Consider the following 11,493-nt stretch of genomic DNA (forward strand, 5'->3'; position numbering starts at 1 on the left):
TCCCCCTCCTCCTCCTCCTCCACCTTTTCTTCTTCCCTTTACCCTTCCCCTTCTGCTTCTTTTTGATCTACTCTGCTGGGAGACCTGAAATTCTCTACTGTTTTGAGAAGGGAAATTTCCCCCAAGATGTACTATTTTCTCAGTGAGACTTATGGACTTCCATATGATTGATGAGTGGAAAGCTGCAATAACCTTGATCATTTCCTGGAAAAGAAGATCAATTGGACTTACCGAACTGGGCAGTCGGGGACCCCGGCATCTCTTAGCAGGTCTGTGCACCAGGGCCAACAGGTGTGCACCGCCAAGAGTCAAGACCCTTCACCACCTGCTCACACTCTCTGAAGTGTCCACTATCCTAAAAGAGCTAAACTTAAAAGACCAGAATGACCCTGTCCTCAGCCTAGGGGTCTGGAGCTGGCAATTTGGTTCCATGAAGGGAGAGCCTAGTGGAGTACTGGCAACCACGGCAAGGGCCCAGTAACTATGGAACTGTCTGGCCATTGCACAAAGTTAAGGAGATATTTCTAAAATACAAATCTTTCCATGGGTTCCCATTATTGTTAGGACTCATTCAAAAATATTAACCTTGGCCTAAAATAGGGATCACGCTTTTTTGTTGAGACCTGATGTAGATCGATAAATGCCAGTTAACTACTTTCAGTACCCCACTATTTTACCATAAATTTATTCTGATTTAGATATTGTATTCCTCTAGAAGATCCTGAATCATGCACCTGCTCTCCCCTGCCCTGATCTCCTTCTACTTTGCAAAGCAACTCCACCCAGGAAGCCCAGTCTGAATACCCAGACACCCAGGCTTGTCTCAGCTTCTCTCCACCTAGGTGTTTATGGCCAAGTTTTACCTGAGATGTACAAAAGAAAGACACTGCTGTTCCTTCTCCCAACTCTCCACTTAGCCCCTTCCTTTTCCCATCTGATTTTACCACACCTCTCTTTGCCATACATCATTAACTGCACCCCAAATCTCACCTACCCCCAGAGAAAGTGAGATTGCAGAATCAGACGTGTTCTTAATGTGAATAAACTCCACATGTTCACCAATTATCTAGTTTAGTTTCAGAGAAGTAGGAAATTAGGGAAGAGGGAGGAATTGGAATGTGGCCAAGATTCTATGTAATTGTGCTAAGTATATGTAATTAAGACAAGCTATTGAGAGGCTAGCACAGGAGGCTCACAAGTTTAAAGACAGCCTTAGCAAATTAGCCAGACCTAAGCACCTTAGTGAGACCCTGTCTAAAAAAACAAAAGGGCTGGGGATGTAGATCAGTGGTAAAGCCCCCTGGGTTCAATCCGCAGTACAGGAGATAAGAAAAAGAAATACAAACACAACAAACAAACAAACAAACAAACAAACCCAGGTGCACAAAAAGGATAAAGGGCTCAGGTCTTTGAGGGCGGTGAGATAAGGTCTATCAAAATTACCAGTGAACATATTTTTTGATGCGGTTCTTCTACATGTGTGTAAGTCATGGTGGCACACATGAGATTCAGCCACCGCCCACAGCTATAAACAGTGTGTGACAACAGGAGGGAAACTCCAGTGCCAACACTGGTACAGAGCATGTAACTGAATAGGAGGCATATTTACCAGATAATGAAGAACATTTTTCTGTTTCAGATATGGGAAGATGGAAAAATTACATTCCGTATAAAATATTAAAAGCAAAGGATGGAATGTGAATAAATTGCCACTATCTGTGACAGAAAAAAAAAAGAAAATATATTTGCAGAACTTTGGTTGCTCATTTAAAAATCTTTGGAATGAGAAACAAATCACCACAAACAATGGCAACATTTTGGAGAGGAGACTGGGTGCCTCTAGAGCCGCAGTTCTAGAGCTAGTCAGACCTTGGATCGGGAAAGGAGGCAGCAGGTAGATGGGGAGGCTTCCAGGAGTGGCTCAGGAGACTGGGCATCAGAAAGCTGCGAGACCCGGGACCGCCAAGAACCTGACGGATCAGAAGATCCTTCAGGCAAACAACTGCGTTCCGTTAGCGGCGGGTTTTAGGAGGCCAGTGGCTGACAGGTCTGATTCATCTGGCGCACGGGCTGATGAGCAGGCGTTTGCAGAGCAGCAAAGGTAATATTTCCATGTATTCTTTTTTTTTTTTTCCTGATCAAAGAGCTCATCTGGAAATGGAAACACATGTAGAGAAATGTGAAAACTTTGGTAACTTTGATTTTAAGGCAATTTACAGGACAGAAATAAATTCCATTTTAGTCCTATGAAACCTAAATTTACTCACAAAGTAACTCAGCATTAACAGCTGGAATGAAGACATTAACTGAGTACTTTGGGGGAGAAGGTTTAGCTGCATTCATAAACGTTCCTTTCTGGGCCAGAAGCTTATTGTATTCTTAGTACTTTGGTGGATTTTCTCTTCTTTCTTCCTAATTTTTAATTAACATTTTATTACAACAAATTTTTGAACACACTAAGACTTTAAAAAAAATGCATGTACTTAAGACCCGTTTCACATTCTGGCCAGTTGTTTTCTGAGCATCAATCACACCCCCTTTGCCAATATAGAAAGAGGGGTGGTGCCCTGGGGTGGGCAAGGAAAGGAAATATTGCCGGAGTACGGCTGCAGCAGAATAATCAGGGGGGGTGACGAATACCTTGTGTACGTTGATACAGCAGGAGTGGAAGCCCTTTATTGCAGGACAGGAGCAGTATTTATACATTCCACACAGCTTATCTTAATTAACATAAACTAGATACAGCAGTCAACCAATCAGGAATCTCCACACTTAATGGCTCACTTTTGTTACTTCTCAAACCACTCCCTCTGGCATTTTGCCAGGCACCATCCAGACTTGTTTACGAACTCTAACATTCCCCTGGCAAAATGCCAGGTGTTATTTTGACTTGTTTACAGACTCTAACATTTCCCCCTTTTGTTTAATTTAAATAATGACCATAGTGGTTTTTACAGAAACACCATAAATAACCTGATACAAGCAGAAAGGGAGGATACAAAATGCCACAATACCAAGCCAATTGATGGCTCCATGCAAGAAGCCCTTGGAAAAATTATACCAGCAATGACACCAGCAATGACACCGTTAGCAAAGATACCAAGTAACAATTTGTTATAGATTACAGTTTGTTGTCTCAGTCCAGGTAAAGCAGTGTCTCAATAGATTAACTCACAGTCCAGGTAAATCACAGTCCAGGTAAGTTCTGCAGACAGCTAGCTTAAATCACAGTCCAGGTAAGTCCTGCAGGCAGCTAGCTTAAATCATAGTCCAGGTAAGTTCTGCAGACAGCTAGCTTAAATCACAGTTCAGGTAAGTTCTGCAGGCAGCTAGCCTAAGCTGTAGTAGCAGAAACAGCAACAGCTCCGAAGTCTCGTCCGTTTCTCAGCCGAAGTTTCGTCCGGTTTTCAGCAACACTGGAAATTCTTCCACCTTGGTCTTTACCGGCACTGGGACGAAGGCAGGAACTCCGGATGGCTAAAGAAAATCCTGTAGCATTCTACTAAGAAAACAACCTTCTGAACAATTTAGTACATTATCTCAAGGTTTTTTTGCATTTGAAATAAGCATTAATAGTGCTCATTACTCATCAGCTTCCAGGTGTGGGAGAACCATTGTAGCTTAGTTATTGGCATTGAAAATGACCAAACATCAGGGACACCAGTAGCGTCTTCTGCTGGCTGTAGTGCCTGGGCAGCCCCAGATGGCCCTGGGGAGTGTCCCGGACTCAAACTGCTACTGGGCACAGGGAGCAAGAGCCTGCGAGACTGTGCCTCCAGGTCAGGTCTAGATTTGGGCTCGCGGCAGTGGAAGAGCCAGCTCCCCGGCCAGGAGGCGGGGAAGGGCCAGTCGCCGCCGCCTCTTGGAAAATCCTTGCTGCGCTGTGACCGGCTTGCACACTCGGCAGCCGCCTCTCCGCTTCACGCACCCTCCGGTAACGAAAAGTATTTAGTAATAGCCTTTTGCTGCAACTTTTTTCCTGATAATCCTTCTTCTTCTGAACTTCCTTTTTCTTTCTGACTAGAGTTCCTGGGCTTCCATCAACATATGCCCTAACTATTCTTGGTTCCACTGGGGTGCCTCCTTCCCTTAGTAATTTACTTCTCACCCCTTCCATATTTTCATCACAAAGACAATACAATACACTGAGACAAAACAAGACACAAACATACTGTATCAATCTTCTCCATCTTCTTAAAATGGCCATTTTTCCTCTCGCCCTATCTGCCTAGGGACGAGCAGATTGCTCCCGTCCTATCTATGGACGGGCAGCTTTTTTTCGTCACTTACCCGAGTGTCCCGGGGCTCCCCGTAACGGGCCACCATCTGCCGCAGTCCGGCTGCAGCAGAATAATCAGGGGGGGTGACGAATAACTTGTGTACGTTGATACAGCAGGAGTGGAAGCCGTTTATTGCAGGACAGGAGCAGTATTTATACATTCCACACAGCTTATCTAATTAACATAAACTAGATACAGCAGTCAACCAATCAGGAATCTCCACACTTAATGGCTCACTTTTGTTACTTCTCAAACCACTCCCTCTGGCATTTTGCCAGGCACCATCCAGACTTGTTTATGAACTCTAACATTCCCCTGGCAAAATGCCAGGTGTTATTTTGACTTGTTTACAGACTCTAACAAAATATCACCTTGCCTGTCTCAAAAAATAAAATCCATCCAGCAGCAGATTCACGTACAATGTTTTAGTTGGTCCGTATCCTCTTTCAGAGTGGGATAAACAGGGAGAACAAATATAAAAAGATATTTTCTTTTCTATTATTTAGCCTTTGCAGGACAGCAGATTTGTTTTCTTTTCAGAAACAAAGTGTGTGACAATGACTGTGTTTTCCAATCCTGTTTCATCATTTTCATTCTAATTTTAGACAATTGTGTACATGTTTACCCTTTTTCTCTGACCCCTGCGTGGCCAGTCACTATGTATCACTTACTATTTTATTTCTTATATTCACAATGCCTAGAATACCCTTGGTGCTCAATACATAATCTATTTACTAAATTTATAAACACCACAATTGTTCCACTAGTGGCACACTGGGAAGAACTGAATCAAGGACAATTTTCTGGACAAAAATGTAAACTAAGTTTTCCTACTGTGGTTGGCTTCATTAAATTTTAGTGCCCAAGTTTCTTTCTTTCTCATGTAGTAATATTTCATTCACATAACAAAGGTAGATAACTTGATTTGGAAACTTTGATTTGCCCCAAATTGTATTAAGCTCAATCATTTATCCCACAAACATATATTAAGTGCCTATTTATAGCTGGCATTATGTCACGATAGGACCTCTCCCGCCCCACGGAGGGCAGAGGTTTGTTAGTAACTAGACATTAAAAATAATTACAAAGCATTGTGAGATATAAAATATTTCTATAAAATCTGCTATGTGATACATAGAAGAGACATTTGAGTTATATTATGAGTCGTTAGAAGAAACCATTAGATGAGGAGTTAGAAATGGAGCTATAGAGGAGGAACACTTCTAGGAAAGATAGTAATACCCAGAATCTGGAATAGTCAGGGAATTGCAAGTAGTTAATTGTGACTGAAAAAAAGACACCTGGAGACACCTGGAGGGACTGCAGTTGCCTGTGGGCTGCCAAGGCTAAATTTCACCTGGAATGCTAGATTCAAGAAGGGTGGTTGACCATAGGGCAGAGCGACAATGACTGGGGAAGCTATGGATGTATGAGTGGTGAGAAGTTATACGGATGAGGGCTGAATAACTGGGTCAAACTTTCTTCAGGAAGATGAACTTAAAGTTGTAGTTGGCAGGTTAGGAAACAAAATGCTGAGAGAATCACTATGTTTCATGGGAAGAGATGGATGTGTATGTGTGTGTGTTCGCAAACACACTTGGGCCAGAATTGGAAGTGTGTTGGTGTCTCTGCATTTGTTTGGGATGTCTGATGTCTTGGAGTCATGGCTGGAAACACTGATCCAAGAGAAGAAGAGTTCAGGTACAATTGAAGCATGAGCTAAGAAAGCTCATGGGGAGAAGGGAAAAATTCAACTACTAGTAAAACCATCAGGGAAAATCATCACAGACTTTGAAGGACTCTGAGCTGATGTCAGAGGAATGATATGCTGAGGGCCAGTAATCTTGACAGTAATTGTAAAGTTGGAAAACTGCCCTTAACTAAGGGATTTACAGGGGGAATGGGTCCAGGTGGATCTAAGGCTAATGATTACTTTAGCAAACCATAAAATAAAATAAAAAGATTTTCACTCTTATCCAAAATGCAGGCTTTATCTCTAAAATATGATGACCCATCATGACCATGCCAAAGCTCTACCATTTTATTCACAATTAAATTCTATCCTGGCAATCTTAGATTAATTTCTTTCAACATACACATATGCCTCTTGGAACAATCTAGATTGTTGCTATGGTTTGGATGTGAGGTATCCCTCAAAAGCTCAGGTATTTCCATGTATTCTTGAGCCATTGAAAGAAGCTTGAAAAATTTAAGTCTAGGAGTATGGCTTTACAAAGCAATGCTTTTTTTTTTGGTTATTTTGCTGTTAGAGAAAACTCTGTCATCTTTTTATCAAAAGTCGAAATATGCAAAGACATTCTTTCCAGTCCGACAATGTTACTGAAGAGAACACCTCAGCGGATCAGGAAAAGGCTTTTTTTTACCCCCCCTCGCGGCGGCCGGTTAGCTCAGTTGGTTAGAGCGTGGTGCTAATAACGCCAAGGTCGCGGGTTCGATCCCCGTACGGGCCAGCTCCTCATTTTCCCACTGAAGGAAACAACGAAGAGTTTACATCTCTCAGAAGTTCCAAGTCCACCACGCACTTCCCCGAGCCCAGGATCTCCAGCCCCTATTTCCCCAAGGCTCCTACAGTCCGCCCCAGAAGCCAGTGTGTACAGGGCTTGCAGCCCCAGGATGGGAGACCTCCCTGGAAATTAAACCCAAGAACGGGAAAGCTTGCTGGCGCTTTTAAAATGCGATTTTGTTGTCCTCCCGAAGGATCCGGAAACCAACCTCCTTTCTCAGACGGTCAAAACACAAGGTGAAGACTGCACGTGCCAACAGGCTGGCCCCTCGGCCGCCCCTGAACCCCCTTCGGATCTCCTCGACGGCCAGGACTGCCCGTCGGTCGCGGAGCTGCAAGCCTGAACGCCTTTGGGATCTCACCGACGGCCAGGACTGCCCACCGTCGCGGAGCTGCAAGCCTGAACGTTCCCCTTCCGGATCTCACCGACGGCCACGACGGACGGTGGCGGACCTGCGAGCCCGACCGGGCTCAGACCTCCTGAGACGACTGGACTTGTGGAGGGCGTGGGGGCTGCATTCCGCGGCTCCCACCCACGAGCCGAGCCTCTCGCCCACCCGCATCTAAAAGAGACTCAGAGTAGGGCTGCGGCAGGCCTCTCGGGGTTCCAGCCACCCTACGTCCTAGGCACCAGCGCCAGAGACCCCCCGCCAGGCTCCCGGGCTCCCCAGGCCACGGGTACAAAGGGTCTCCCTCCAAACCAACAGGGGTGAGGGTGCAGCGGTCCTGGCAAGTGGTCCAGCTGCAGGCGCTCGGGTCGGAGAGGGCCGGCCAGTTCAGGCGGGGGCACCTGAACGAGAACTTAAGGGCTGGCTTGGGAGGGCAGACCTCAGGGTTTGGGGCTGGAGTGTATCTCTGTGAAACTTCCTTATGAGAGAGAAAATAGAAACCATCTGAAGAGCCAGCAATTGAGGATCTAACAACAGCACGACACAGCCTAGAATCAAGTAACCGAGACAAGGCAGGCGGCTGTGTACGGATGTTCGAAATGTGCACAGGACACCTATTTTAAAAACACGCATTACGGCCATGGGGCTTTGCTGATGTAAAAACCGGTCATAGACATGTAGGTAATTGTTATTCTCCGTAGGCCTAGAGCAAGGGTTAAAGGATTTCATCCAAATTCTCTTTGCAGTATTCGAGTGTGTTTGGGGGGAATTCATATTTCTACAGAAATTATATCCTCTAATAAGCCATTAAGCTATTTGGCATTTTAAAATAATAAATAAAATTTAAAATAAATAGAGATCAGTGAGTGAGGATTTGAGTCCACAGGCTGAAGGCTGAGGTACAGCTTTTACAGAAGAGGAGCAAAGAGACAAAAGGCAGGAACTACACGTATAGCCTCCATACTTCTTGGCCTTGTTCAGGTCTGGGGGTGCAGCCTTTGCTCTCAGCCTCAGAGAGACCCTCAGCTTGAGTTGGTTTCAAGAGCGATGGTCCCTGAGTCCTAAGCAGGGGAGCAGTCCTCAAACCCAGACCACAGCCTACATGCAGGGTAAGAAGAAAGGGAAGGCAGAGAGTGAGAGGCATTCAGAGAAGGCACTGCAGCCATTGTTGTCTGCATAACTAGAGTGGCCACTGGGGCATAAATGTAAAGCCCCCCCCCCCCAGGGTGTTGGGGAGCACCAAACCCTCAGTCTGAGGGGCAGTTGTCAACTAGACTTATTTATTGTGAGCTCCTGAATAAGTTTCTAAAAACTATAAGTTAGTTTTATTTTAAAATGCGTATTAGAGTTTTCTGTTGTATGATTATTTTACTATTTAATCAGGAAAATTTGGCAGTTACTAATATTTGTATTCCTCAAGGTTGACCCCAAGAACCTGAGGCAGCGTAGCCCTCCACCTTCTACAAAGCCTGGTTCCCAGCTGCATGTCTGGTTTCAGACCCTAATCTGGGCTGGCACTGGCTCTGGTGAGTACCTTGGCTTGTGTGCTGGGTCACTGCAACTCCTGGCTCACTCGGGAGACAGGGCCACAAGCTCAAAGGCCACTGGCGGGTTCCTCTCATGAATTTTAGTGAAGTCTGGGACTGTGGTACAAAAACATTTTGTACTGATAGCTCAGTCATTGTCCCGGATGCCAATCCAAAGAAGTTTTATTGCTTTACTAGCAAAAGAGAAATGCAGGGGACTCCTCTCCTAGACGCTGTGATTCTGGTGGTCAAGGGTAACAGAGGTGGTTCCAAAGGCTGCATTCCAGCTGTGTCCTGTCAGGAGTCACAGTTCACTTGTGACTTTCCCAGAGAGCCCCTTCTTAGGTCCTCTGAGGCCACCCAAGTCTGAATTGCTTCGTTCCTGTGATGTGTGCTCAAGGAAAAGGGACTGGCCTGGGATGGGAAGACGCATGATCGGCTTCCCCAAGGATAGAGAGGGGAAGAGGGAGAGAGAGAAGGGGACGGGAGGATGTCGATTTTAAATAAGCCACGGTGGCAGAGCGCAGGGGTCGTGTTCAAATCAGAAGTGGACCCCGTTACAGTTTCATTCTGACTTTGAAGTTAAATGTGTAAAAAGCAGGCTCTTAGGACATCAGGGAGCTGAGGCTGCTTGATGTCCACTCAGTGTTCATTAGGCCCTCTGTTTAGAAAACGTCAGCATCCGGGATGCTCCCAACAGGACTAAGGTCCGGGTCACTCTCTGAACCTAGACGTGAAGCAGCGAGAGCGAGACCACGCGACACCTGGGTTCCTTAGCTCTTGGTGTTCTGGGTTCCCTGGAGCCAAACTGTCCTGTGGATATGGTCAGGCCCAGGCCGGCTCCTGGAGAGAGCCCGAGCTCGGACCCTTTTAGACCAAGTGGGAAAGCTCAGTCTCCCCTAAAGGGATGCTGCGGGCGAGCTCTGCAGAGAAGCGGGGATGAGAGGCGAGAAAGGCGGTGAAGGCCCACAGGAGAGACTCCGAGGCCAGGCGGCCGGAGGGAAGCGCGCCCGGCGCCCTGCAGCTCGGCGGGCGCAGGAGGTGTAGCAGCCGTCCGTCCGCACCGGCTCCGGGGTCCGCGGCCCCTCAGCTTCCAGCTGCCCCGCACCCGTTCGCTCTACTTATGCCACCGCCTCCTGTGACACAGAAGGACAGCGGGAAATGCCCCCACGGGCCTTTGACACAGCCGCCTCACTTTCGAAAAAGGATGCGTACATACATAGATAATTAGAAAATCAGTGTCGTAATTTTTTTTACGCTTATTCTGTCAAATAATACGGACATCCTTATTTTATAAACTGTATGTAGTCGCAAATCTGCTATCACTTTTGTTTATGGCTATTATTTATTAATTAAAATTATATATTCTTCATTAAAATGACTTTGTAGTTAAATGTGTAAAAAGCATGCTCTTAAAAACATTGGAGGCTCTACCTTACTAATAAGAATATATTCTGCAAGCTCCGAACCATAAATCGGATATTTTGCTGTTAATTCCCACTGAAATCTCACTCCAGCAATAAATTTTCATCCAGACACACGAATTGTTGGGGGAAATATTTTCATCTTTCATTAAAAGATGCATTTCCTACGCAATTCTACTTTTCATATATAATAAATTATTTATTAAAATGTTTTCTTTGTGTCCTTTACTGTGTGCTAACATTACACGTAAAAGTAATTCAAGGCATTAGAAAAATGCTTAAAACTGAGATTTTTGGTCACTGGCAATAAGTAAAAATCAGATTTCTATTCATAGAAGCAGTGTGGCAGATAAGGTCTTTGACATGTAAAAATACATGATATTGGGATAAAATTCTGTGGCAGATATAGAATGGAAATAGTTTCCAAGAGGGAAAGGATTCTTGCAAAATTTTTCAACTGTATACAGCTCAGTAAGAAGGCTGCCAGGTCTGATAAGGTCTGAGGAACTCAACCGACGGAATGCGGAGGGGAGATTTCAGCACATTGCAGGCAGAGGTAGAAGGAAAACGTGGATCTTGCGGACAACAAAAAGATGCTCGCTGTCGCTGGAGAGCAACTGTGGGCACTGAGAAACAATGACAGTTGGGCATTAGGGTGGCATCATTGAAATGTGAGAAGGCCTGGGGAGGAGGGAGGAAAGAACCTGTTAGGAGGAGTCTTTAAGGCGACGATATGCAGAGCACTGGGATCAAAGTGCAGGCCTGAAAAGAGAGTCCACAGAAAGGACGGGAGAGCAAGACGAGGTGGCCGAGTGGTTAAGGCGATGGACTGCTAATCCATTGTGCTCTGCACGCGTGGGTTCGAGTCCCACCCTCGTCGGGTCTGGCTGCAGTTTTCTTCTGTTCCAGTATGCCTCCAAGTTGGGCAGGAGCAGATCAAGATTTGCACCTTCTTACTGTCCCAGCGAAGTGCTTTGAGATCTCCAGTCCAAATGTGATTCAAAATGTTAGTTGGCCTTGGAGACCAATAGAGGGAACTAGAGGGATCAGGTATCACTCAATGTTTAAGCTGCTGGATGACCACTGGAGTGAGTGTTCATTATACCATGCTGTTACGTCTTTTTTAACTTTTTGTTTTAAAGTACTTTCAAACATGGAAAATATGTAAAAACAAGCAATGTGGGACCACCATGTGCCTTTTTGGCTTGAATTGGTTTGATTTTGATGCTGGGGATGGAACTCAGTCTGCAGGCAGCTCTGCAAGTGTTCTACCACTGATCTACTCCCCCAACCCCATTTTCCAGAACATTTAAGTGTAAGTTCTAAGTATTGTGGCCCTTTGCTCTTCAA

At 45.4% G+C, this 11,493-nt stretch overlaps 2 non-coding genes across 2 annotated transcripts; both read left to right on the forward strand.

Moving 5' to 3' along the window:
* The first annotated feature begins 6,677 nt into the window (after window positions 1–6,677).
* Trnai-aau lies at window positions 6,678–6,751 on the forward strand. Its single transcript has one exon. It is a non-coding gene; the product is annotated as a tRNA-Ile (tRNA).
* Window positions 6,752–10,941: 4,190 nt separating this feature from the next.
* On the forward strand, window positions 10,942–11,023 carry Trnas-gcu. The gene has a single exon. It is a non-coding gene; the product is annotated as a tRNA-Ser (tRNA).
* Window positions 11,024–11,493: the final 470 nt, after the last annotated feature.

Source organism: Marmota marmota, unplaced genomic scaffold (genome assembly GCF_001458135.2).
Source record: "Marmota marmota marmota unplaced genomic scaffold, marMar, whole genome shotgun sequence".
Classification (NCBI taxonomy): domain Eukaryota; kingdom Metazoa; phylum Chordata; class Mammalia; order Rodentia; family Sciuridae; genus Marmota; species Marmota marmota.